The sequence below is a fragment of the Heterodontus francisci genome, chromosome 48, assembly GCF_036365525.1.
Source record: "Heterodontus francisci isolate sHetFra1 chromosome 48, sHetFra1.hap1, whole genome shotgun sequence".
In the NCBI taxonomy this organism is placed as follows: Eukaryota; Metazoa; Chordata; class Chondrichthyes; order Heterodontiformes; family Heterodontidae; genus Heterodontus; species Heterodontus francisci.
The window spans coordinates 16448617-16468785 of NC_090418.1; the positions used below are offsets into that span (position 1 = coordinate 16448617).

Below are 20169 nucleotides of genomic sequence, written 5' to 3' on the forward strand. Positions count from 1 at the left end.
CTGTGCCAGGGCTACAGTCTTTTCTCCAACTCCCCTGGCATTCTCAGTCCCTGCAAGCATCCCTGACTGCACTTGAATGCAATATGTCGTCTGACGGAAAGCAGTGCATCCTTCAAATGGAAGATTTCACCAGCTGCACCGAGTGCAAGAGTGGATCACGTGGCAGGCAGCTGGCATAAGAGTAGCAGTCAGACGGATGGCAATGGAAAGTGATCTGGGCGGAAAATTTTCCTCCTGAATTGGACCTTGTTGTGAAATTGCAGAAGCTGCCCTTTTTGCAAATGGAATCGCGCGGAGTGAGAAAATAAGGTTCCACCGAGATTTGAACTCGGATCGCTGGATTCAGAGCCCAGAGTGCTCACCATTACACCATGGAACCCAGAGGCAACTTTGCCTTTGCAAGTTGTCAATCAGACATAGCTTTCTCTTTTACAAAAGCACAGACGACATCGAACAGAACTGTGGAATGTTTCCTGCGCAGGAAGAGGCCAGACGCAATATCAGCAACCACTTACATCTGCACAGCAGCCTTGGAGTAAGAAAATATCTGCAAGACACTTTGCAGCACTATCCGACATCATTTGCGGCGAGCCTCTTCAGAAGGATATATTTGCACAGCTGATCAAAAGCTTGATCCAATCCTTTGCTTTGAAAGAGCGCCTCAAACAAGGACAAAGAGCGAGAAAGGCCGTCGCTTTTAAGGAGGCAATTGCAGAGCTTAGCGAACAGGCAGCTGAAGGCACGGCCACCGACGCTATAATCGGGGCAGCCAAAGAGTTCAAGATGGGAGGAGCGCAGAGATTCTGCTAGCTTTGAACAGCTGAATGAGCTTACGGCGATACGCAGGGGCGAGGCGGCAAAGGAATTTTAAACAGGCATGGGAATTCGAAAAATCAGCGGTCGTCAGAGCGGTTGACAATGTCGTTGCGCCAACACAGGGTTGCTGGGTGAGCTGCACTAGGTGCCAATTAGGACCTGGGCAGCAGAGATTTCCATGAGCTCGCATTTACGGAGGGTGCAAACCGGAAGGATGTCCGCCGGCGTTTTGGAATAGTCAAGTCCACAGGTAACAGAGGCACGGATGAAGACGTCAGCAGCGGATCAGCTGAGGCAGGGACTTAGTCGCGTGACGTTGCAGAGGTGCAAGTAGGTGTCCTTGCTGATGGACCAGACGTGCGGGTGGCGGACCGGCTAAGGCTCAAGTGGGACACCGAGCTTTCCAATCGTGTGTCTCAGCGTCAGATAGCGGTCGGGAATGGGGATAAAGTCAATGCCTCGGCAACGGGGTTTGTGACGGGGAGCTGCACTGCAAATGGCCATACCTTGCTGAGCCCTCCAAATAGCAATGCATTTTCACGAGCAAATTGCAAGCACTGGACATTGTAATTTCCAGTCTGCATTCCGGCTTAATCTTTTCTCAGGCACACCTTCAGCTTCCCCACTAGTTGTTCTAAAGGTGTGGATGCTGTGCAACTCGGACAGTCCAGGCTGCAGCTTCTAATGTCACTGCTTGTGTTTGCCATTTCTCAGCACACTCTAGTTTGGCACACTTGCCAGATGATCAGTTTATAAACGTTGCAAGGCAGTGAAGCAAGAAACGATGACATGCACATTAGCTCGAGGGCAAGAAGACAATCGTTGTGACGCCTGCATTTGATGAAACCCTCTTGAATTTGTTGAAGCGCCCCTGCTGAATGCAGATTGCAAAGAAATGCTGTGCTCACGCCATTGTCCTGTGCAGTGCAGGCACTGAGGACACGGAACAAGCTGCAACGTCGCTCTGCTGCAGACGTGGATCAGGCTGATGTTGCAATTGGACATTGAAGCTCAATCCTCTTGATGAAGACAAGAAAGGCGCAGCAGCAGCATTTCAGCTCCATGTGCCGAACGCTTGTGTGTCCCAAATTTAACAGCAGCTGGGACAACAAGAATGCCGGTTCCACCGAGATTTGAACTCGGATCGCTGGATTCAAAGTCCAGAGTGCTCACCATTACACCATGGAACCAAGTGGCTGTCCTGTGCCAGGGCTACAGTCTTTTCTCCAACTCCCCTGGCATTCTCAGTCCCTGCAAGCATCCCTGACTGCACTTGAATGCAATATGTCGTCTGACGGAAAGCAGTGCATCCTTTCAATGGAAGATTTCACCAGCTGCACCGAGTGCAAGAGTGGATCACGTGGCAGGCAGCTGGCATAAGAGTAGCAGTCAGACGGATGGCAATGGAAAGTGATCTGGGCGGAAAATTTTCCTCCTGAATTGGACCTTGTTGTGAAATTGCAGAAGCTGCCCTTTTTGCAAATGGAATCGCGCGGAGTGAGAAAATAAGGTTCCACCGAGATTTGAACTCAGATCGCTGGATTCAGAGCCCAGAGTGCTCACCATTACACCATGGAACCCAGAGGCAACTTTGCCTTTGCAAGTTGTCAATCAGACATAGCTTTCTCTTTTACAAAAGCACAGACGACATCGAACAGAACTGTGGAATGTTTCCTGCGCAGGAAGAGGCCAGACGCAATATCAGCAACCGCTTACATCTGCACAGCAGCCTTGGAGTAAGAAAATATCTGCAAGACACTTTGCAGCACTATCCGACATCATTTGCGGCGAGCCTCTTCAGAAGGATATATTTGCACAGCTGATCAAAAGCTTGATCCAATCCTTTGCTTTGAAAGAGCGCCTCAAACAAGGACAAAGAGCGAGAAAGGCCGTCGCTTTTAAGGAGGCAATTGCAGAGCTTAGCGAACAGGCAGCTGAAGGCACGGCCACCGACGCTATAATCGGGGCAGCCAAAGAGTTCAAGATGGGAGGAGCGCAGAGATTCTGCTAGCTTTGAACAGCTGAATGAGCTTACGGCGATACGCAGGGGCGAGGCGGCAAAGGAATTTTAAACAGGCATGGGAATTCGAAAAATCAGCGGTCGTCAGAGCGGTTGACAATGTCGTTGCGCCAACACAGGGTTGCTGGGTGAGCTGCACTAGGTGCCAATTAGGACCTGGGCAGCAGAGATTTCCATGAGCTCGCATTTACGGAGGGTGCAAACCGGAAGGATGTCCGCCGGCGTTTTGGAATAGTCAAGTCCACAGGTAACAGAGGCACGGATGAAGACGTCAGCAGCGGATCAGCTGAGGCAGGGACTTAGTCGCGTGACGTTGCAGAGGTGCAAGTAGGTGTCCTTGCTGATGGACCAGACGTGCGGGTGGCGGACCGGCTAAGGCTCAAGTGGGACACCGAGCTTTCCAATCGTGTGTCTCAGCGTCAGATAGCGGTCGGGAATGGGGATAAAGTCAATGCCTCGGCAACGGGGTTTGTGACGGGGAGCTGCACTGCAAATGGCCATACCTTGCTGAGCCCTCCAAATAGCAATGCATTTTCACGAGCAAATTGCAAGCACTGGACATTGTAATTTCCAGTCTGCATTCCGGCTTAATCTTTTCTCAGGCACACCTTCAGCTTCCCCACTAGTTGTTCTAAAGGTGTGGATGCTGTGCAACTCGGACAGTCCAGGCTGCAGCTTCTAATGTCACTGCTTGTGTTTGCCATTTCTCAGCACACTCTAGTTTGGCACACTTGCCAGATGATCAGTTTATAAACGTTGCAAGGCAGTGAAGCAAGAAACGATGACATGCACATTAGCTCGAGGGCAAGAAGACAATCGTTGTGACGCCTGCATTTGATGAAACCCTCTTGAATTTGTTGAAGCGCCCCTGCTGAATGCAGATTGCAAAGAAATGCTGTGCTCACGCCATTGTCCTGTGCAGTGCAGGCACTGAGGACACGGAACAAGCTGCAACGTCGCTCTGCTGCAGACGTGGATCAGGCTGATGTTGCAATTGGACATTGAAGCTCAATCCTCTTGATGAAGACAAGAAAGGCGCAGCAGCAGCATTTCAGCTCCATGTGCCGAACGCTTGTGTGTCCCAAATTTAACAGCAGCTGGGACAACAAGAATGCCGGTTCCACCGAGATTTGAACTCGGATCGCTGGATTCAAAGTCCAGAGTGCTCACCATTACACCATGGAACCAAGTGGCTGTCCTGTGCCAGGGCTACAGTCTTTTCTCCAACTCCCCTGGCATTCTCAGTCCCTGCAAGCATCCCTGACTGCACTTGAATGCAATATGTCGTCTGACGGAAAGCAGTGCATCCTTTCAATGGAAGATTTCACCAGCTGCACCGAGTGCAAGAGTGGATCACGTGGCAGGCAGCTGGCATAAGAGTAGCAGTCAGACGGATGGCAATGGAAAGTGATCTGGGCGGAAAATTTTCCTCCTGAATTGGACCTTGTTGTGAAATTGCAGAAGCTGCCCTTTTTGCAAATGGAATCGCGCGGAGTGAGAAAATAAGGTTCCACCGAGATTTGAACTCGGATCGCTGGATTCAGAGCCCAGAGTGCTCACCATTACACCATGGAACCCAGAGGCAACTTTGCCTTTGCAAGTTGTCAATCAGACATAGCTTTCTCTTTTACAAAAGCACAGACGACATCGAACAGAACTGTGGAATGTTTCCTGCGCAGGAAGAGGCCAGACGCAATATCAGCAACCGCTTACATCTGCACAGCAGCCTTGGAGTAAGAAAATATCTGCAAGACACTTTGCAGCACTATCCGACATCATTTGCGGCGAGCCTCTTCAGAAGGATATATTTGCACAGCTGATCAAAAGCTTGATCCAATCCTTTGCTTTGAAAGAGCGCCTCAAACAAGGACAAAGAGCGAGAAAGGCCGTCGCTTTTAAGGAGGCAATTGCAGAGCTTAGCGAACAGGCAGCTGAAGGCACGGCCACCGACGCTATAATCGGGGCAGCCAAAGAGTTCAAGATGGGAGGAGCGCAGAGATTCTGCTAGCTTTGAACAGCTGAATGAGCTTACGGCGATACGCAGGGGCGAGGCGGCAAAGGAATTTTAAACAGGCATGGGAATTCGAAAAATCAGCGGTCGTCAGAGCGGTTGACAATGTCGTTGCGCCAACACAGGGTTGCTGGGTGAGCTGCACTAGGTGCCAATTAGGACCTGGGCAGCAGAGATTTCCATGAGCTCGCATTTACGGAGGGTGCAAACCGGAAGGATGTCCGCCGGCGTTTTGGAATAGTCAAGTCCACAGGTAACAGAGGCACGGATGAAGACGTCAGCAGCGGATCAGCTGAGGCAGGGACTTAGTCGCGTGACGTTGCAGAGGTGCAAGTAGGTGTCCTTGCTGATGGACCAGACGTGCGGGTGGCGGACCGGCTAAGGCTCAAGTGGGACACCGAGCTTTCCAATCGTGTGTCTCAGCGTCAGATAGCGGTCGGGAATGGGGATAAAGTCAATGCCTCGGCAACGGGGTTTGTGACGGGGAGCTGCACTGCAAATGGCCATACCTTGCTGAGCCCTCCAAATAGCAATGCATTTTCACGAGCAAATTGCAAGCACTGGACATTGTAATTTCCAGTCTGCATTCCGGCTTAATCTTTTCTCAGGCACACCTTCAGCTTCCCCACTAGTTGTTCTAAAGGTGTGGATGCTGTGCAACTCGGACAGTCCAGGCTGCAGCTTCTAATGTCACTGCTTGTGTTTGCCATTTCTCAGCACACTCTAGTTTGGCACACTTGCCAGATGATCAGTTTATAAACGTTGCAAGGCAGTGAAGCAAGAAACGATGACATGCACATTAGCTCGAGGGCAAGAAGACAATCGTTGTGACGCCTGCATTTGATGAAACCCTCTTGAATTTGTTGAAGCGCCCCTGCTGAATGCAGATTGCAAAGAAATGCTGTGCACACGCCATTGTCCTGTGCAGTGCAGGCACTGAGGACACGGAACAAGCTGCAACGTCGCTCTGCTGCAGACGTGGATCAGGCTGATGTTGCAATTGGACATTGAAGCTCAATCCTCTTGATGAAGACAAGAAAGGCGCAGCAGCAGCATTTCAGCTCCATGTGCCGAACGCTTGTGTGTCCCAAATTTAACAGCAGCTGGGACAACAAGAATGCCAGTTCCACCGAGATTTGAACTCGGATCGCTGGATTCAAAGTCCAGAGTGCTCACCATTACACCATGGAACCAAGTGGCTGTCCTGTGCCAGGGCTACAGTCTTTTCTCCAACTCCCCTGGCATTCTCAGTCCCTGCAAGCATCCCTGACTGCACTTGAATGCAATATGTCGTCTGACGGAAAGCAGTGCATCCTTTCAATGGAAGATTTCACCAGCTGCACCGAGTGCAAGAGTGGATCACGTGGCAGGCAGCTGGCATAAGAGTAGCAGTCAGACGGATGGCAATGGAAAGTGATCTGGGCGGAAAATTTTCCTCCTGAATTGGACCTTGTTGTGAAATTGCAGAAGCTGCCCTTTTTGCAAATGGAATCGCGCGGAGTGAGAAAATAAGGTTCCACCGAGATTTGAACTCGGATCGCTGGATTCAGAGCCCAGAGTGCTCACCATTACACCATGGAACCCAGAGGCAACTTTGCCTTTGCAAGTTGTCAATCAGACATAGCTTTCTCTTTTACAAAAGCACAGACGACATCGAACAGAACTGTGGAATGTTTCCTGCGCAGGAAGAGGCCAGACGCAATATCAGCAACCGCTTACATCTGCACAGCAGCCTTGGAGTAAGAAAATATCTGCAAGACACTTTGCAGCACTATCCGACATCATTTGCGGCGAGCCTCTTCAGAAGGATATATTTGCACAGCTGATCAAAAGCTTGATCCAATCCTTTGCTTTGAAAGAGCGCCTCAAACAAGGACAAAGAGCGAGAAAGGCCGTCGCTTTTAAGGAGGCAATTGCAGAGCTTAGCGAACAGGCAGCTGAAGGCACGGCCACCGACGCTATAATCGGGGCAGCCAAAGAGTTCAAGATGGGAGGAGCGCAGAGATTCTGCTAGCTTTGAACAGCTGAATGAGCTTACGGCGATACGCAGGGGCGAGGCGGCAAAGGAATTTTAAACAGGCATGGGAATTCGAAAAATCAGCGGTCGTCAGAGCGGTTGACAATGTCGTTGCGCCAACACAGGGTTGCTGGGTGAGCTGCACTAGGTGCCAATTAGGACCTGGGCAGCAGAGATTTCCATGAGCTCGCATTTACGGAGGGTGCAAACCGGAAGGATGTCCGCCGGCGTTTTGGAATAGTCAAGTCCACAGGTAACAGAGGCACGGATGAAGACGTCAGCAGCGGATCAGCTGAGGCAGGGACTTAGTCGCGTGACGTTGCAGAGGTGCAAGTAGGTGTCCTTGCTGATGGACCAGACGTGCGGGTGGCGGACCGGCTAAGGCTCAAGTGGGACACCGAGCTTTCCAATCGTGTGTCTCAGCGTCAGATAGCGGTCGGGAATGGGGATAAAGTCAATGCCTCGGCAACGGGGTTTGTGACGGGGAGCTGCACTGCAAATGGCCATACCTTGCTGAGCCCTCCAAATAGCAATGCATTTTCACGAGCAAATTGCAAGCACTGGACATTGTAATTTCCAGTCTGCATTCCGGCTTAATCTTTTCTCAGGCACACCTTCAGCTTCCCCACTAGTTGTTCTCAAGGTGTGGATGCTGTGCAACTCGGACAGTCCAGGCTGCAGCTTCTAATGTCACTGCTTGTGTTTGCCATTTCTCAGCACACTCTAGTTTGGCACACTTGCCAGATGATCAGTTTATAAACGTTGCAAGGCAGTGAAGCAAGAAACGATGACATGCACATTTGCTCGAGGGCAAGAAGACAATCGTTGTGACGCCTGCATTTGATGAAACCCTCTTGAATTTGTTGAAGCGCCCCTGCTGAATGCAGATTGCAAAGAAATGCTGTGCTCACGCCATTGTCCTGTGCAGTGCAGGCACTGAGGACACGGAACAAGCTGCAACGTCGCTCTGCTGCAGACGTGGATCAGGCTGATGTTGCAATTGGACATTGAAGCTCAATCCTCTTGATGAAGACAAGAAAGGCGCAGCAGCAGCATTTCAGCTCCATGTGCCGAACGCTTGTGTGTCCCAAATTTAACAGCAGCTGGGACAACAAGAATGCCGGTTCCACCGAGATTTGAACTCGGATCGCTGGATTCAAAGTCCAGAGTGCTCACCATTACACCATGGAACCAAGTGGCTGTCCTGTGCCAGGGCTACAGTCTTTTCTCCAACTCCCCTGGCATTCTCAGTCCCTGCAAGCATCCCTGACTGCACTTGAATGCAATATGTCGTCTGACGGAAAGCAGTGCATCCTTTCAATGGAAGATTTCACCAGCTGCACCGAGTGCAAGAGTGGATCACGGTGCAGGCAGCTGGCAGAAGAGTAGCAGTCAGACGGATGGCAATGGAAAGTGATCTGGGCGGAAACTTTTCCTCCTGAATTGGACCTTGTTGTGAAATTGCAGAAGCTGCCCTTTTTGCAAATGGAATCGCGCGGAGTGAGAAAATAAGGTTCCACCGAGATTTGAACTCGGATCGCTGGATTCAGAGCCCAGAGTGCTCACCATTACACCATGGAACCCAGAGGCAACTTTGCCTTTGCAAGTTGTCAATCAGACATAGCTTTCTCTTTTACAAAAGCACAGACGACATCGAACAGAACTGTGGAATGTTTCCTGCGCAGGAAGAGGCCAGACGCAATATCAGCAACCACTTACATCTGCACAGCAGCCTTGGAGTAAGAAAATATCTGCAAGACACTTTGCAGCACTATCCGACATCATTTGCGGCGAGCCTCTTCAGAAGGATATATTTGCACAGCTGATCAAAAGCTTGATCCAATCCTTTGCTTTGAAAGAGCGCCTCAAACAAGGACAAAGAGCGAGAAAGGCCGTCGCTTTTAAGGAGGCAATTGCAGAGCTTAGCGAACAGGCAGCTGAAGGCACGGCCACCGACGCTATAATCGGGGCAGCCAAAGAGTTCAAGATGGGAGGAGCGCAGAGATTCTGCTAGCTTTGAACAGCTGAATGAGCTTACGGCGATACGCAGGGGCGAGGCGGCAAAGGAATTTTAAACAGGCATGGGAATTCGAAAAATCAGCGGTCGTCAGAGCGGTTGACAATGTCGTTGCGCCAACACAGGGTTGCTGGGTGAGCTGCACTAGGTGCCAATTAGGACCTGGGCAGCAGAGATTTCCATGAGCTCGCATTTACGGAGGGTGCAAACCGGAAGGATGTCCGCCGGCGTTTTGGAATAGTCAAGTCCACAGGTAACAGAGGCACGGATGAAGACGTCAGCAGCGGATCAGCTGAGGCAGGGACTTAGTCGCGTGACGTTGCAGAGGTGCAAGTAGGTGTCCTTGCTGATGGACCAGACGTGCGGGTGGCGGACCGGCTAAGGCTCAAGTGGGACACCGAGCTTTCCAATCGTGTGTCTCAGCGTCAGATAGCGGTCGGGAATGGGGATAAAGTCAATGCCTCGGCAACGGGGTTTGTGACGGGGAGCTGCACTGCAAATGGCCATACCTTGCTGAGCCCTCCAAATAGCAATGCATTTTCACGAGCAAATTGCAAGCACTGGACATTGTAATTTCCAGTCTGCATTCCGGCTTAATCTTTTCTCAGGCACACCTTCAGCTTCCCCACTAGTTGTTCTCAAGGTGTGGATGCTGTGCAACTCGGACAGTCCAGGCTGCAGCTTCTAATGTCACTGCTTGTGTTTGCCATTTCTCAGCACACTCTAGTTTGGCACACTTGCCAGATGATCAGTTTATAAACGTTGCAAGGCAGTGAAGCAAGAAACGATGACATGCACATTTGCTCGAGGGCAAGAAGACAATCGTTGTGACGCCTGCATTTGATGAAACCCTCTTGAATTTGTTGAAGCGCCCCTGCTGAATGCAGATTGCAAAGAAATGCTGTGCTCACGCCATTGTCCTGTGCAGTGCAGGCACTGAGGACACGGAACAAGCTGCAACGTCGCTCTGCTGCAGACGTGGATCAGGCTGATGTTGCAATTGGACATTGAAGCTCAATCCTCTTGATGAAGACAAGAAAGGCGCAGCAGCAGCATTTCAGCTCCATGTGCCGAACGCTTGTGTGTCCCAAATTTAACAGCAGCTGGGACAACAAGAATGCCGGTTCCACCGAGATTTGAACTCGGATCGCTGGATTCAAAGTCCAGAGTGCTCACCATTACACCATGGAACCAAGTGGCTGTCCTGTGCCAGGGCTACAGTCTTTTCTCCAACTCCCCTGGCATTCTCAGTCCCTGCAAGCATCCCTGACTGCACTTGAATGCAATATGTCGTCTGACGGAAAGCAGTGCATCCTTTCAATGGAAGATTTCACCAGCTGCACCGAGTGCAAGAGTGGATCACGGTGCAGGCAGCTGGCAGAAGAGTAGCAGTCAGACGGATGGCAATGGAAAGTGATCTGGGCGGAAAATTTTCCTCCTGAATTGGACCTTGTTGTGAAATTGCAGAAGCTGCCCTTTTTGCAAATGGAATCGCGCGGAGTGAGAAAATAAGGTTCCACCGAGATTTGAACTCGGATCGCTGGATTCAGAGCCCAGAGTGCTCACCATTACACCATGGAACCCAGAGGCAACTTTGCCTTTGCAAGTTGTCAATCAGACATAGCTTTCTCTTTTACAAAAGCACAGACGACATCGAACAGAACTGTGGAATGTTTCCTGCGCAGGAAGAGGCCAGACGCAATATCAGCAACCACTTACATCTGCACAGCAGCCTTGGAGTAAGAAAATATCTGCAAGACACTTTGCAGCACTATCCGACATCATTTGCGGCGAGCCTCTTCAGAAGGATATATTTGCACAGCTGATCAAAAGCTTGATCCAATCCTTTGCTTTGAAAGAGCGCCTCAAACAAGGACAAAGAGCGAGAAAGGCCGTCGCTTTTAAGGAGGCAATTGCAGAGCTTAGCGAACAGGCAGCTGAAGGCACGGCCACCGACGCTATAATCGGGGCAGCCAAAGAGTTCAAGATGGGAGGAGCGCAGAGATTCTGCTAGCTTTGAACAGCTGAATGAGCTTACGGCGATACGCAGGGGCGAGGCGGCAAAGGAATTTTAAACAGGCATGGGAATTCGAAAAATCAGCGGTCGTCAGAGCGGTTGACAATGTCGTTGCGCCAACACAGGGTTGCTGGGTGAGCTGCACTAGGTGCCAATTAGGACCTGGGCAGCAGAGATTTCCATGAGCTCGCATTTACGGAGGGTGCAAACCGGAAGGATGTCCGCCGGCGTTTTGGAATAGTCAAGTCCACAGGTAACAGAGGCACGGATGAAGACGTCAGCAGCGGATCAGCTGAGGCAGGGACTTAGTCGCGTGACGTTGCAGAGGTGCAAGTAGGTGTCCTTGCTGATGGACCAGACGTGCGGGTGGCGGACCGGCTAAGGCTCAAGTGGGACACCGAGCTTTCCAATCGTGTGTCTCAGCGTCAGATAGCGGTCGGGAATGGGGATAAAGTCAATGCCTCGGCAACGGGGTTTGTGACGGGGAGCTGCACTGCAAATGGCCATACCTTGCTGAGCCCTCCAAATAGCAATGCATTTTCACGAGCAAATTGCAAGCACTGGACATTGTAATTTCCAGTCTGCATTCCGGCTTAATCTTTTCTCAGGCACACCTTCAGCTTCCCCACTAGTTGTTCTAAAGGTGTGGATGCTGTGCAACTCGGACAGTCCAGGCTGCAGCTTCTAATGTCACTGCTTGTGTTTGCCATTTCTCAGCACACTCTAGTTTGGCACACTTGCCAGATGATCAGTTTATAAACGTTGCAAGGCAGTGAAGCAAGAAACGATGACATGCACATTAGCTCGAGGGCAAGAAGACAATCGTTGTGACGCCTGCATTTGATGAAACCCTCTTGAATTTGTTGAAGCGCCCCTGCTGAATGCAGATTGCAAAGAAATGCTGTGCTCACGCCATTGTCCTGTGCAGTGCAGGCACTGAGGACACGGAACAAGCTGCAACGTCGCTCTGCTGCAGACGTGGATCAGGCTGATGTTGCAATTGGACATTGAAGCTCAATCCTCTTGATGAAGACAAGAAAGGCGCAGCAGCAGCATTTCAGCTCCATGTGCCGAACGCTTGTGTGTCCCAAATTTAACAGCAGCTGGGACAACAAGAATGCCGGTTCCACCGAGATTTGAACTCGGATCGCTGGATTCAAAGTCCAGAGTGCTCACCATTACACCATGGAACCAAGTGGCTGTCCTGTGCCAGGGCTACAGTCTTTTCTCCAACTCCCCTGGCATTCTCAGTCCCTGCAAGCATCCCTGACTGCACTTGAATGCAATATGTCGTCTGACGGAAAGCAGTGCATCCTTTCAATGGAAGATTTCACCAGCTGCACCGAGTGCAAGAGTGGATCACGTGGCAGGCAGCTGGCATAAGAGTAGCAGTCAGACGGATGGCAATGGAAAGTGATCTGGGCGGAAAATTTTCCTCCTGAATTGGACCTTGTTGTGAAATTGCAGAAGCTGCCCTTTTTGCAAATGGAATCGCGCGGAGTGAGAAAATAAGGTTCCACCGAGATTTGAACTCAGATCGCTGGATTCAGAGCCCAGAGTGCTCACCATTACACCATGGAACCCAGAGGCAACTTTGCCTTTGCAAGTTGTCAATCAGACATAGCTTTCTCTTTTACAAAAGCACAGACGACATCGAACAGAACTGTGGAATGTTTCCTGCGCAGGAAGAGGCCAGACGCAATATCAGCAACCGCTTACATCTGCACAGCAGCCTTGGAGTAAGAAAATATCTGCAAGACACTTTGCAGCACTATCCGACATCATTTGCGGCGAGCCTCTTCAGAAGGATATATTTGCACAGCTGATCAAAAGCTTGATCCAATCCTTTGCTTTGAAAGAGCGCCTCAAACAAGGACAAAGAGCGAGAAAGGCCGTCGCTTTTAAGGAGGCAATTGCAGAGCTTAGCGAACAGGCAGCTGAAGGCACGGCCACCGACGCTATAATCGGGGCAGCCAAAGAGTTCAAGATGGGAGGAGCGCAGAGATTCTGCTAGCTTTGAACAGCTGAATGAGCTTACGGCGATACGCAGGGGCGAGGCGGCAAAGGAATTTTAAACAGGCATGGGAATTCGAAAAATCAGCGGTCGTCAGAGCGGTTGACAATGTCGTTGCGCCAACACAGGGTTGCTGGGTGAGCTGCACTAGGTGCCAATTAGGACCTGGGCAGCAGAGATTTCCATGAGCTCGCATTTACGGAGGGTGCAAACCGGAAGGATGTCCGCCGGCGTTTTGGAATAGTCAAGTCCACAGGTAACAGAGGCACGGATGAAGACGTCAGCAGCGGATCAGCTGAGGCAGGGACTTAGTCGCGTGACGTTGCAGAGGTGCAAGTAGGTGTCCTTGCTGATGGACCAGACGTGCGGGTGGCGGACCGGCTAAGGCTCAAGTGGGACACCGAGCTTTCCAATCGTGTGTCTCAGCGTCAGATAGCGGTCGGGAATGGGGATAAAGTCAATGCCTCGGCAACGGGGTTTGTGACGGGGAGCTGCACTGCAAATGGCCATACCTTGCTGAGCCCTCCAAATAGCAATGCATTTTCACGAGCAAATTGCAAGCACTGGACATTGTAATTTCCAGTCTGCATTCCGGCTTAATCTTTTCTCAGGCACACCTTCAGCTTCCCCACTAGTTGTTCTAAAGGTGTGGATGCTGTGCAACTCGGACAGTCCAGGCTGCAGCTTCTAATGTCACTGCTTGTGTTTGCCATTTCTCAGCACACTCTAGTTTGGCACACTTGCCAGATGATCAGTTTATAAACGTTGCAAGGCAGTGAAGCAAGAAACGATGACATGCACATTAGCTCGAGGGCAAGAAGACAATCGTTGTGACGCCTGCATTTGATGAAACCCTCTTGAATTTGTTGAAGCGCCCCTGCTGAATGCAGATTGCAAAGAAATGCTGTGCTCACGCTATTGTCCTGTGCAGTGCAGGCACTGAGGACACGGAACAAGCTGCAACGTCGCTCTGCTGCAGACGTGGATCAGGCTGATGTTGCAATTGGACATTGAAGCTCAATCCTCTTGATGAAGACAAGAAAGGCGCAGCAGCAGCATTTCAGCTCCATGTGCCGAACGCTTGTGTGTCCCAAATTTAACAGCAGCTGGGACAACAAGAATGCCGGTTCCACCGAGATTTGAACTCGGATCGCTGGATTCAAAGTCCAGAGTGCTCACCATTACACCATGGAACCAAGTGGCTGTCCTATGCCAGGGCTACAGTCTTTTCTCCAACTCCCCTGGCATTCTCAGTCCCTGCAAGCATCCCTGACTGCACTTGAATGCAATATGTCGTCTGACGGAAAGCAGTGCATCCTTTCAATGGAAGATTTCACCAGCTGCACCGAGTGCAAGAGTGGATCACGTGGCAGGCAGCTGGCATAAGAGTAGCAGTCAGACGGATGGCAATGGAAAGTGATCTGGGCGGAAAATTTTCCTCCTGAATTGGACCTTGTTGTGAAATTGCAGAAGCTGCCCTTTTTGCAAATGGAATCGCGCGGAGTGAGAAAATAAGGTTCCACCGAGATTTGAACTCGGATCGCTGGATTCAGAGCCCAGAGTGCTCACCATTACACCATGGAACCCAGAGGCAACTTTGCCTTTGCAAGTTGTCAATCAGACATAGCTTTCTCTTTTACAAAAGCACAGACGACATCGAACAGAACTGTGGAATGTTTCCTGCGCAGGAAGAGGCCAGACGCAATATCAGCAACCGCTTACATCTGCACAGCAGCCTTGGAGTAAGAAAATATCTGCAAGACACTTTGCAGCACTATCCGACATCATTTGCGGCGAGCCTCTTCAGAAGGATATATTTGCACAGCTGATCAAAAGCTTGATCCAATCCTTTGCTTTGAAAGAGCGCCTCAAACAAGGACAAAGAGCGAGAAAGGCCGTCGCTTTTAAGGAGGCAATTGCAGAGCTTAGCGAACAGGCAGCTGAAGGCACGGCCACCGACGCTATAATCGGGGCAGCCAAAGAGTTCAAGATGGGAGGAGCGCAGAGATTCTGCTAGCTTTGAACAGCTGAATGAGCTTACGGCGATACGCAGGGGCGAGGCGGCAAAGGAATTTTAAACAGGCATGGGAATTCGAAAAATCAGCGGTCGTCAGAGCGGTTGACAATGTCGTTGCGCCAACACAGGGTTGCTGGGTGAGCTGCACTAGGTGCCAATTAGGACCTGGGCAGCAGAGATTTCCATGAGCTCGCATTTACGGAGGGTGCAAACCGGAAGGATGTCCGCCGGCGTTTTGGAATAGTCAAGTCCACAGGTAACAGAGGCACGGATGAAGACGTCAGCAGCGGATCAGCTGAGGCAGGGACTTAGTCGCGTGACGTTGCAGAGGTGCAAGTAGGTGTCCTTGCTGATGGACCAGACGTGCGGGTGGCGGACCGGCTAAGGCTCAAGTGGGACACCGAGCTTTCCAATCGTGTGTCTCAGCGTCAGATAGCGGTCGGGAATGGGGATAAAGTCAATGCCTCGGCAACGGGGTTTGTGACGGGGAGCTGCACTGCAAATGGCCATACCTTGCTGAGCCCTCCAAATAGCAATGCATTTTCACGAGCAAATTGCAAGCACTGGACATTGTAATTTCCAGTCTGCATTCCGGCTTAATCTTTTCTCAGGCACACCTTCAGCTTCCCCACTAGTTGTTCTCAAGGTGTGGATGCTGTGCAACTCCGACAGTCCAGGCTGCAGCTTCTAATGTCACTGCTTGTGTTTGCCATTTCTCAGCACACTCTAGTTTGGCACACTTGCCAGATGATCAGTTTATAAACGTTGCAAGGCAGTGAAGCAAGAAACGATGACATGCACATTAGCTCGAGGGCAAGAAGACAATCGTTGTGACGCCTGCATTTGATGAAACCCTCTTGAATTTGTTGAAGCGCCCCTGCTGAATGCAGATTGCAAAGAAATGCTGTGCTCACGCCATTGTCCTGTGCAGTGCAGGCACTGAGGACACGGAACAAGCTGCAACGTCGCTCTGCTGCAGACGTGGATCAGGCTGATGTTGCAATTGGACATTGAAGCTCAATCCTCTTGATGAAGACAAGAAAGGCGCAGCAGCAGCATTTCAGCTCCATGTGCCGAACGCTTGTGTGTCCCAAATTTAACAGCAGCTGGGACAACAAGAATGCCGGTTCCACCGAGATTTGAACTCGGATCGCTGGATTCAAAGTCCAGAGTGCTCACCATTACACCATGGAACCAAGTGGCTGTCCTATGCCAGGGCTACAGTCTTTTCTCCAACTCCCCTGGCATTCTCAGTCCCTGCAAGCATCCCTGACTGCACTTGAATGCAATATGTCGTCTGACGGAAAGCAGTGCATCCTTTCAATGGAAGATTTCACCAGCTGCACCGAGTGCAAGAGTGGATCACGTGGCAGGCAGCTGGCATAAGAGTAGCAGTCAGACGGATGGCAATGGAAAGTGATCTGGGCGGAAAATTTTCCTCCTGAATTGGACCTTGTTGTGAAATTGCAGAAGCTGCCCTTTTTGCAAATGGAATCGCGCGGAGTGAGAAAATAAGGTTCCACCGAGATTTGAACTCGGATCGCTGGATTCAGAGCCCAGAGTGCTCACCATTACACCATGGAACCCAGAGGCAACTTTGCCTTTGCAAGTTGTCAATCAGACATAGCTTTCTCTTTTACAAAAGCACAGACGACATCGAACAGAACTGTGGAATGTTTCCTGCGCAGGAAGAGGCCAGACGCAATATCAGCAACCGCTTACATCTGCACAGCAGCCTTGGAGTAAGAAAATATCTGCAAGACACTTTGCAGCACTATCCGACATCATTTGCGGCGAGCCTCTTCAGAAGGATATATTTGCACAGCTGATCAAAAGCTTGATCCAATCCTTTGCTTTGAAAGAGCGCCTCAAACAAGGACAAAGAGCGAGAAAGGCCGTCGCTTTTAAGGAGGCAATTGCAGAGCTTAGCGAACAGGCAGCTGAAGGCACGGCCACCGACGCTATAATCGGGGCAGCCAAAGAGTTCAAGATGGGAGGAGCGCAGAGATTCTGCTAGCTTTGAACAGCTGAATGAGCTTACGGCGATACGCAGGGGCGAGGCGGCAAAGGAATTTTAAACAGGCATGGGAATTCGAAAAATCAGCGGTCGTCAGAGCGGTTGACAATGTCGTTGCGCCAACACAGGGTTGCTGGGTGAGCTGCACTAGGTGCCAATTAGGACCTGGGCAGCAGAGATTTCCATGAGCTCGCATTTACGGAGGGTGCAAACCGGAAGGATGTCCGCCGGCGTTTTGGAATAGTCAAGTCCACAGGTAACAGAGGCACGGATGAAGACGTCAGCAGCGGATCAGCTGAGGCAGGGACTTAGTCGCGTGACGTTGCAGAGGTGCAAGTAGGTGTCCTTGCTGATGGACCAGACGTGCGGGTGGCGGACCGGCTAAGGCTCAAGTGGGACACCGAGCTTTCCAATCGTGTGTCTCAGCGTCAGATAGCGGTCGGGAATGGGGATAAAGTCAATGCCTCGGCAACGGGGTTTGTGACGGGGAGCTGCACTGCAAATGGCCATACCTTGCTGAGCCCTCCAAATAGCAATGCATTTTCACGAGCAAATTGCAAGCACTGGACATTGTAATTTCCAGTCTGCATTCCGGCTTAATCTTTTCTCAGGCACACCTTCAGCTTCCCCACTAGTTGTTCTAAAGGTGTGGATGCTGTGCAACTCGGACAGTCCAGGCTGCAGCTTCTAATGTCACTGCTTGTGTTTGCCATTTCTCAGCACACTCTAGTTTGGCACACTTGCCAGATGATCAGTTTATAAACGTTGCAAGGCAGTGAAGCAAGAAACGATGACATGCACATTAGCTCGAGGGCAAGAAGACAATCGTTGTGACGCCTGCATTTGATGAAACCCTCTTGAATTTGTTGAAGCGCCCCTGCTGAATGCAGATTGCAAAGAAATGCTGTGCTCACGCCATTGTCCTGTGCAGTGCAGGCACTGAGGACACGGAACAAGCTGCAACGTCGCTCTGCTGCAGACGTGGATCAGGCTGATGTTGCAATTGGACATTAAAGCTCAATCCTCTTGATGAAGACAAGAAAGGCGCAGCAGCAGCATTTCAGCTCCATGTGCCGAACGCTTGTGTGTCCCAAATTTAACAGCAGCTGGGACAACAAGAATGCCGGTTCCACCGAGATTTGAACTCGGATCGCTGGATTCAAAGTCCAGAGTGCTCACCATTACACCATGGAACCAAGTGGCTGTCCTGTGCCAGGGCTACAGTCTTTTCTCCAACTCCCCTGGCATTCTCAGTCCCTGCAAGCATCCCTGACTGCACTTGAATGCAATATGTCGTCTGACGGAAAGCAGTGCATCCTTTCAATGGAAGATTTCACCAGCTGCACCGAGTGCAAGAGTGGATCACGTGGCAGGCAGCTGGCATAAGAGTAGCAGTCAGACGGATGGCAATGGAAAGTGATCTGGGCGGAAAATTTTCCTCCTGAATTGGACCTTGTTGTGAAATTGCAGAAGCTGCCCTTTTTGCAAATGGAATCGCGCGGAGTGAGAAAATAAGGTTCCACCGAGATTTGAACTCGGATCGCTGGATTCAGAGCCCAGAGTGCTCACCATTACACCATGGAACCCAGAGGCAACTTTGCCTTTGCAAGTTGTCAATCAGACATAGCTTTCTCTTTTACAAAAGCACAGACGACATCGAACAGAACTGTGGAATGTTTCCTGCGCAGGAAGAGGCCAGACGCAATATCAGCAACCGCTTACATCTGCACAGCAGCCTTGGAGTAAGAAAATATCTGCAAGACACTTTGCAGCACTATCCGACATCATTTGCGGCGAGCCTCTTCAGAAGGATATATTTGCACAGCTGATCAAAAGCTTGATCCAATCCTTTGCTTTGAAAGAGCGCCTCAAACAAGGACAAAGAGCGAGAAAGGCCGTCGCTTTTAAGGAGGCAATTGCAGAGCTTAGCGAACAGGCAGCTGAAGGCACGGCCACCGACGCTATAATCGGGGCAGCCAAAGAGTTCAAGATGGGAGGAGCGCAGAGATTCTGCTAGCTTTGAACAGCTGAATGAGCTTACGGCGATACGCAGAGGCGAGGCGGCAAAGGAATTTTAAACAGGCATGGGAATTCGAAAAATCAGCGGTCGTCAGAGCGGTTGACAATGTCGTTGCGCCAACACAGGGTTGCTGGGTGAGCTGCACTAGGTGCCAATTAGGACCTGGGCAGCAGAGATTTCCATGAGCTCGCATTTACGGAGGGTGCAAACCGGAAGGATGTCCGCCGGCGTTTTGGAATAGTCAAGTCCACAGGTAACAGAGGCACGGATGAAGACGTCAGCAGCGGATCAGCTGAGGCAGGGACTTAGTCGCGTGACGTTGCAGAGGTGCAAGTAGGTGTCCTTGCTGATGGACCAGACGTGCGGGTGGCGGACCGGCTAAGGCTCAAGTGGGACACCGAGCTTTCCAATCGTGTGTCTCAGCGTCAGATAGCGGTCGGGAATGGGGATAAAGTCAATGCCTCGGCAACGGGGTTTGTGACGGGGAGCTGCACTGCAAATGGCCATACCTTGCTGAGCCCTCCAAATAGCAATGCATTTTCACGAGCAAATTGCAAGCACTGGACATTGGAATTTCCAGTCTGCATTCCGGCTTAATCTTTTCTCAGGCACACCTTCAGCTTCCCCACTAGTTGTTCTAAAGGTGTGGATGCTGTGCAACTCGGACAGTCCAGGCTGCAGCTTCTAATGTCACTGCTTGTGTTTGCCATTTCTCAGCACACTCTAGTTTGGCACACTTGCCAGATGATCAGTTTATAAACGTTGCAAGGCAGTGAAGCAAGAAACGATGACATGCACATTAGCTCGAGGGCAAGAAGACAATCGTTGTGACGCCTGCATTTGATGAAACCCTCTTGAATTTGTTGAAGCGCCCCTGCTGAATGCAGATTGCAAAGAAATGCTGTGCTCACGCCATTGTCCTGTGCAGTGCAGGCACTGAGGACACGGAACAAGCTGCAACGTCGCTCTGCTGCAGACGTGGATCAGGCTGATGTTGCAATTGGACATTGAAGCTCAATCCTCTTGATGAAGACAAGAAAGGCGCAGCAGCAGCATTTCAGCTCCATGTGCCGAACGCTTGTGTGTCCCAAATTTAACAGCAGCTGGGACAACAAGAATGCCAGTTCCACCGAGATTTGAACTCGGATCGCTGGATTCAAAGTCCAGAGTGCTCACCATTACACCATGGAACCAAGTGGCTGC

At 50.8% G+C, this 20169-nt stretch overlaps 20 non-coding genes across 20 annotated transcripts; all 20 read right to left on the bottom strand.

Moving 5' to 3' along the window:
- Positions 1-307: 307 nt before the first annotated feature.
- trnaq-cug (transfer RNA glutamine (anticodon CUG)) lies at positions 308-379 on the bottom strand. The gene has a single exon. It is a non-coding gene; the product is annotated as a tRNA-Gln (tRNA).
- A 1555-nt stretch (positions 380-1934) lies between these two features.
- trnaq-uug (transfer RNA glutamine (anticodon UUG)) lies at positions 1935-2006 on the bottom strand. Its single transcript has one exon. It is a non-coding gene; the product is annotated as a tRNA-Gln (tRNA).
- A 318-nt stretch (positions 2007-2324) lies between these two features.
- Positions 2325-2396, bottom strand: trnaq-cug (transfer RNA glutamine (anticodon CUG)). Its single transcript has one exon. It is a non-coding gene; the product is annotated as a tRNA-Gln (tRNA).
- A 1555-nt stretch (positions 2397-3951) lies between these two features.
- Positions 3952-4023, bottom strand: trnaq-uug (transfer RNA glutamine (anticodon UUG)). The gene has a single exon. It is a non-coding gene; the product is annotated as a tRNA-Gln (tRNA).
- A 318-nt stretch (positions 4024-4341) lies between these two features.
- trnaq-cug (transfer RNA glutamine (anticodon CUG)) lies at positions 4342-4413 on the bottom strand. Its single transcript has one exon. It is a non-coding gene; the product is annotated as a tRNA-Gln (tRNA).
- Positions 4414-5968: 1555 nt separating this feature from the next.
- On the bottom strand, positions 5969-6040 carry trnaq-uug (transfer RNA glutamine (anticodon UUG)). The gene has a single exon. It is a non-coding gene; the product is annotated as a tRNA-Gln (tRNA).
- Positions 6041-6358: 318 nt separating this feature from the next.
- Positions 6359-6430, bottom strand: trnaq-cug (transfer RNA glutamine (anticodon CUG)). The gene has a single exon. It is a non-coding gene; the product is annotated as a tRNA-Gln (tRNA).
- A 1555-nt stretch (positions 6431-7985) lies between these two features.
- Positions 7986-8057, bottom strand: trnaq-uug (transfer RNA glutamine (anticodon UUG)). Its single transcript has one exon. It is a non-coding gene; the product is annotated as a tRNA-Gln (tRNA).
- Positions 8058-8375: 318 nt separating this feature from the next.
- On the bottom strand, positions 8376-8447 carry trnaq-cug (transfer RNA glutamine (anticodon CUG)). Its single transcript has one exon. It is a non-coding gene; the product is annotated as a tRNA-Gln (tRNA).
- A 1555-nt stretch (positions 8448-10002) lies between these two features.
- Positions 10003-10074, bottom strand: trnaq-uug (transfer RNA glutamine (anticodon UUG)). The gene has a single exon. It is a non-coding gene; the product is annotated as a tRNA-Gln (tRNA).
- A 318-nt stretch (positions 10075-10392) lies between these two features.
- On the bottom strand, positions 10393-10464 carry trnaq-cug (transfer RNA glutamine (anticodon CUG)). Its single transcript has one exon. It is a non-coding gene; the product is annotated as a tRNA-Gln (tRNA).
- A 1555-nt stretch (positions 10465-12019) lies between these two features.
- trnaq-uug (transfer RNA glutamine (anticodon UUG)) lies at positions 12020-12091 on the bottom strand. Its single transcript has one exon. It is a non-coding gene; the product is annotated as a tRNA-Gln (tRNA).
- A 318-nt stretch (positions 12092-12409) lies between these two features.
- On the bottom strand, positions 12410-12481 carry trnaq-cug (transfer RNA glutamine (anticodon CUG)). The gene has a single exon. It is a non-coding gene; the product is annotated as a tRNA-Gln (tRNA).
- A 1555-nt stretch (positions 12482-14036) lies between these two features.
- On the bottom strand, positions 14037-14108 carry trnaq-uug (transfer RNA glutamine (anticodon UUG)). Its single transcript has one exon. It is a non-coding gene; the product is annotated as a tRNA-Gln (tRNA).
- A 318-nt stretch (positions 14109-14426) lies between these two features.
- On the bottom strand, positions 14427-14498 carry trnaq-cug (transfer RNA glutamine (anticodon CUG)). The gene has a single exon. It is a non-coding gene; the product is annotated as a tRNA-Gln (tRNA).
- Positions 14499-16053: 1555 nt separating this feature from the next.
- trnaq-uug (transfer RNA glutamine (anticodon UUG)) lies at positions 16054-16125 on the bottom strand. The gene has a single exon. It is a non-coding gene; the product is annotated as a tRNA-Gln (tRNA).
- A 318-nt stretch (positions 16126-16443) lies between these two features.
- Positions 16444-16515, bottom strand: trnaq-cug (transfer RNA glutamine (anticodon CUG)). The gene has a single exon. It is a non-coding gene; the product is annotated as a tRNA-Gln (tRNA).
- A 1555-nt stretch (positions 16516-18070) lies between these two features.
- Positions 18071-18142, bottom strand: trnaq-uug (transfer RNA glutamine (anticodon UUG)). The gene has a single exon. It is a non-coding gene; the product is annotated as a tRNA-Gln (tRNA).
- Positions 18143-18460: 318 nt separating this feature from the next.
- On the bottom strand, positions 18461-18532 carry trnaq-cug (transfer RNA glutamine (anticodon CUG)). Its single transcript has one exon. It is a non-coding gene; the product is annotated as a tRNA-Gln (tRNA).
- Positions 18533-20087: 1555 nt separating this feature from the next.
- Positions 20088-20159, bottom strand: trnaq-uug (transfer RNA glutamine (anticodon UUG)). The gene has a single exon. It is a non-coding gene; the product is annotated as a tRNA-Gln (tRNA).
- Positions 20160-20169: the final 10 nt, after the last annotated feature.